The sequence below is a fragment of the Carcharodon carcharias genome, assembly GCF_017639515.1.
Source record: "Carcharodon carcharias isolate sCarCar2 chromosome 29 unlocalized genomic scaffold, sCarCar2.pri SUPER_29_unloc_2, whole genome shotgun sequence".
NCBI classification, from domain to species: domain Eukaryota; kingdom Metazoa; phylum Chordata; class Chondrichthyes; order Lamniformes; family Lamnidae; genus Carcharodon; species Carcharodon carcharias.
In genome coordinates, this window is record NW_024470665.1 from 2,879,296 (window position 1) to 2,885,295 (window position 6,000).

The window sequence follows — 6,000 nt, forward strand, 5'->3', positions numbered from 1 at the left end:
AGAGATAGGGAGGGTTGTAGGGGCTGGAGGAGGTCACACAGATAGGGAGGGTTGTAGGGGCTGGAGGAGGTTACAGAGATAGGGAGGGGTGTAGGAGCTGGAGGAGGTTACAGAGATAGGGAGGGTTGTAGGGGCTGGAGGAGGTCACACAGATAGGGAGGGTTGTAGGGGCTGGAGGAAGATACAGAGATAGGGAGGGTTGTAGGGGCTGGAGGAGGTTACAGAGATAGGGAGGGGTGTAGGAGCTGGAGGAGGTTACAGAGATAGGGAGGGGTGTAGGAGCTGGAGGAGGTTACAGAGATAGGGAGGGTTGTAGGGGCTGGAGGAGGTCACACAGATAGGGAGGGTTGTAGGGGCTGGAGGAGGTTACAGAGATAGGGAGGGTTGTAGGGGCTGGAGGAGGTTACAGAGATAGGGAGGGGTGTAGGAGCTGGAGGAGGTTACAGAGATAGGGAGGGTTGTAGGGGCTGGAGGAGGTCACACAGATCGGGAGGGTTGTAGGGGCTGGAGGAGGTTACAGATTTAGGGAGTGTTGTAGGGGCTGGAGGAGGTCACACAGATAGGGAGGGTTGTAGGGGCTGGAGGAGGTTACAGAGATAGGGAGGGTTGTAGGGGCTGGAGGAGGTTACAGAGATAGGGAGGGTTGTAGGGGCTGGAGGAGGTTACAGATTTAGGGAGGGTTGTAGGGGCTGGAGGAGGTCACACAGATAGGGAGGGTTGTAGGGGCTGGAGGAGGTTACAGAGATTGGGAGGTGTGTAGGGGCTGGAGGAGGTGAAAGGGAAACGGTTGGGGGGGCGGTGGGGGTAGGATGTAAAGATGGATTTGAAGTGAGGAGTGGGAATTTTAAAATGAAGGTGTTGCCAGACTGGGGGCCAGTGTCAGTCAGCGAGCAGCAGGATGATGGGTGAATGGAAGAGTTCACTCCCTCAGAGAAGCTGGGCAGTGCCACCTCAGCCATTGTCTACAGACAGGAAGTGATGCCATTCAGTGTGTGAGTGGGAAGTGTTTGAACAAAGCCTGTATTGAGAACCCCCCCACCACCTCCTCCCCCTGACTGGGACGGATACCCTAGAGGCGGTCAGAGTTCCTCATTAGTGTGACTGAAGGGCTCGAGGAGCTCAGGAGCGTTTCCTGGTGTCAAGTGTTAACACTGAGCACGTGAACAGGTCTGGTTTAACCCCTGAAGGCTGCCTGACAGAGCATTGGAGCTGGGAGCCTGGGACAGGAGTTTGGAACAGGGTCAGAAAAAAATGGCAGCTCTTTAGCAAGTAAACACCTCCCTCACATTCCACAATCCTCAGTGGTCTCTTTGTCTTAGATGCACTCCCTAGCATGACATGAATTGCAGCACTCACCCTTGGCATTATGTGAAAGATAGAGTCAACACATCCACCAAGACCGAGGACTGGAGTTATTGTGCGAGACAAAAGCCTAACTATTAAGTTCTGAAATGAGTAAAGGAGAGGCCCCAAGTATCACTCTGCACACATGAAATTCAATCCCACCACATGAACCGGGAGAAATTTACTTCAGTAGATTAAATCTGGAATTCAAAGCTAGGTTCAGTAAACACAAAACTAAAACAGAAACAGAATTACCTGGAAAAACTCAGCAAGTCTGGCAGCATTGGCGGAGAAGAGCACAGTTGACGTTTCGGGTCCTCATGACCCTTCGACAGAACTAACCAAAAATAGGGAAGGGGTTGAAATATGAGCTGGTTTAAGGGGAGGGGGGTTGTTGGGACAAGCAGCCAGTGATAGGAGGAGATAACCAAAAGATATCACAGACAAAAGAATAAAGAGGTGTTGAAGGTGGTGATATTATCTAAAAGAATATGCAAATTAAGATTGGAGATCAGGACAAGCAAGGTACAGATAGCTCTAGTGGAGTTGGGGTGAAATAAGACTAAAAGGGCATAAAAGGTAAACGATGGGTGGAAATACATTTAAAAATAATGGAAATAGGTGGGAAAAGAAAAATCTATATAAGTTATTGGAAAAAACAAAAAGGAGGGGGAAGAAACAGAAAGGGGGTGGGGATGGAGGAGGGAGTTCAAGATCTAAAGTTGTTGAATTCAATATTCAGTCCGGAAGGCTGTAAAGTGCCTAGTCGGAAGATGAGGTGTTGTTCCTCCAGTTTGCATTGGGCTTCACTGGAACAATGCAGCAAGCCAAGGACAGACATGTGGGCAAGAGAGCAGGGTGGAGTGTTAAAATGGCAAGCGACAGGGAGGTCTGGGTCATGCTTGCTGACAGACCGAAGGTGTTCTGCAAAGTGGTCACCCAGTCTGCGTTTGGTCTCTCCAATGTAGAGGAAACCGCATTGGGAGCAACGAATGCAGTAGACTAAATTGAGGGAAGTGCAAGTGAAATGCTGCTTCACTTGAAAGGAGTGTTTGGGCCCTTGGATGGTGAGGAGAGAGGAAGTGAAGGGGCAGGTGTTGCACCTTCTGCGGTTGCATGGGAAGGTGCCGTGGGAGGGGGTTGGGGAGTAGGGGGTGATGGAGGAGTGGACCAGGGTGTCCCGGAGGGAACGATCCCTGTGGAATGCCGACAGGGGTGGTGAAGGGAAGATGTGTTTGGTGGTGGCATCATGCTGGAGTTGGCGGAAATGGCGGAGGATGATCCTTTGAATGCGGAGGCTGGTGGGGTGATAAGTGAGGACAAGGGGGACCCTATCATGTTTCTGGGAGGCAGGAGAAGGTGTGAGGGAGGATGTGCTGGAGCATCCACAAAACTACTGTTTCTCTGACAGCGTGGCACTCCCTCAGCACTGACCCTCTGACAGTGCAGCACTCCCTCAGCACTGACCCTCTGACAGTGCAGCACTCCCTCAGTACTGACCCTCTGACAGTGCAGCACTCCCTCAGTACTGACCCTCTGACAGCGCAGCACTCCCTCAGTACTGACCCTCTGACAGTGCAGCACTCCCTCAGTACTGACCCTCTGACAGTGCAGCACTCCCTCAGCACTGACCCTCCGACAGCGCGGCACTCCCTCAGCACTGACCCTCCCAGGGGATTTGAGGTGAGTAGATATTGTGATCAGCAGCCAAGTTGATTAGGAAAATGTAACTGGGCTAATTAGTAAGTTTGCAGGCGACACTATCGTTGGAGGAGTTGCAGATAGTGAAGAGGATTGTCAAACGATACAACGGGATATAGATCGGTTGGAGACTTGGGCAGAGAAATGGCAGATGGAGTTTAATCTGGACAAATTCAAGGTAATGCTTTTTGGAAGGTCTAATACAGGCAGGAATTATACAGTAAATGGCAGAACCCTTAAGTGCATCGACAGGCAGAGGGATCTGGGTGTACAGGTCCACAGGTCACTGGAAGTGGCAACGCAAGTGGATAAGGTAGTCAGGAAGGCACATGGCATGCTTGCCTTCATCGGCAGGGGTATTGAGTATAAAAGCTGGGAAGAACCTTGGTTAGGCCACACTTGAAATATTGCGTGCAGTTCTGGTCGCCACATTACCAGAAGGATATGGAGGTGTTGGAGAGGGTGCAGAGGAGGTTTACCAGGATGCTGCCTGGTCTGGAGGTTATTAGCTCTGAGGAGAGGTCGGAGAAACTCAGATTGTTCTCACTAGAGTGATGGAGACTGAGGGGTAACTTGATGGAAGATTACAAAATTAAGAGTGGCATGGACAGAGTAGATAGTCAGAAGCTTTTTCCCAGGGTGGAAGAGTCAATTACGAGGGGACATAGATTTAAGGTGAGAGGAGAAAACTATAGAGGAGATGTGCGGGGCAAGTTTTTTACAGAGAGCGTAGTGAGTGTCTGGAATTCGCTGCCAGAGGAGGTGGTGGGAGCAGGTACGATTATGGGGTTTAAGAGGCAGCTTGACAAATACATGAATAGGATGGGAATAGAGGGATACGGACCCCGGAAGTGCAAAATGTTTTAGTTTGATGGTCAATATGATCGGCGCAGGCTTGGAGGGCCGAAGGGCCTGTTCCTGTGCTGTACTTTTCTTTGCTTTTTGTTTTTTAAAGTTGCGACTGGTGGGTCTGTGAGTGTACAGCTGTAATACAGTTCATATTGTCAAAGAGAAAATACAAGAGTTTAAGTTTAGCAAGAAAGAGTTGAATTATGTTTTCAATCTGAGTCATGACAGCGCAGCTGTCAGTTAGACAAAGTTATACAGGGTCAGTGAAATAAACTTATCGCTACCCTAACATCTGGCGTTATTCAGTTTTCCACACTGACAATCATGTAAAGCTCATTTCCAAGCATTTGGTATAAACATAACTAAGAATAGAAAAGTTTACAATTCCTCATTTCCAAATCATGTTTATTTACATTATCTTCAGTATGAGGAAGCACTCAGTTCCCATCCACACTGTTTCCATCAAACTCTCCCAGGACAGGAACAGCACGGGGTTAGATACACAGTAAAGGTCCCTCTATATAAATAAAAACAAAAAAACTGCGGATGCTGGAAATCCAAAACAAAAAGAGAATTACCTGGAAAAACTCAGCAGGTCTGGCAGCATCAGCGGAGAAGAAAAGAGTTGACGTTTCGAGTCCTCATGACCCTTCGACAGAACTTGCGTTCGAGTCCAGGAAAGAGTTGAAATATGGTACAGCACGGGGTTAGATACAGAGTAAAGCTCCCTCTACCCTGTCCCCATCAAACACTCCCAGGACAGGTACAGCATGGGGTTAGATACAGAGTAAAGCTCCCTCTACACTGTCCCCATCAAACACTCCCAGGACAGGTACAGCAGAGGGTTAGATACAGAGTAAAGCTCCCTCTACACTGTCCCCATCAAACACTCCCAGGACAGGTACAGCATGGGGTTAGATACAGAGTAAAGCTCCCTCTACACTGTCCCCATCAAACACTCCCAGGACAGGTACAGCATGGGGTTAGATACAGAGTAAAGCTTCCTCTACACTGTCCCCATCAAACACTCCCAGGACAGGTACAGCACGGGGTTAGATACAGAGTAAATCTCCCTCTACACTGTCCCCATCAAACACTCCCAGGACAGGTACAGCACGGGGTTAGATACAGAGTAAACCTCCCTCTACACTGTCCCCATCAAACACTCCCAGGACAGGTACAGCATGGGGTTAGATACAGAGTAAAGCTTCCTCTACACTGTCCCCATCAAACACTCCCAGGACAGGTACAGCACGGGGTTATGTACAGAGTAAAGCTTCCTCTCCAACAAAAACAAAAATAGCTGGAAAAACTCAGCAGATCTGACAGCATCTGTGGAGAGGGATACAGTTGACGTTTTGAGTCTGCGTGACCCTTCATCAGAACTAAGACATAGAGAAATGAGGTGAAATATAAGCTGTTTAAGGGGTGGGGGTGGTGGTGGGACAGATAGAGCTGGATAGAGGGCCAGTGATAGGTGGAGACAAAGAAGAGATTGCCAAAGGTGTCATAGACAAAAGGACAAGGGGGTGTTGACGGTGGTGATATTAGCTGTGCTAATGGAGAGATTAAGGGTAGAAAGCAGGACAAGCTAGTGGCAGATGGCCCTAATGGGGGTGGGGTGGGGGGGAAGCAATCAAAATGGGCTAAAAGGTGGAGGTAAAACAGTAAATCAAAATCAATTTAAAATTAGGAGGGAAAAGAAAAAAATATAGATAAAAAGAAAATTATAAATTATTGGAAAAAGGGGGATTGGAAAGGGGGTGGGGATGGAGGAGAGAGTTCATGATCTAAAATTGTTGAACTCAATATTCAGTCCGGAAGGCTGTAAAGTGCCTGGTCGGAAGATGAGGTGCTGTTCCTCCAGTTTGTGTTGAGCTTCACTGGAACAATGCAGCAAGCCAAGGACAGACATGTGGGTATGAGAGCAGGGTGGAGTGTTAAAATGGCAAGCGACAGGGAGGTCTGGGTCTTGCTTGCGGACAGACCGAAGGTGTTCTGCAAAGCGGTCACCTAGTCTGCATTTCGTCTCTCCAATGTAGAGGAAACCACATTGGGAGCAACGAATGCAGTAGACTAAATTGAGGGAAGTGCAAGTGAAATGTT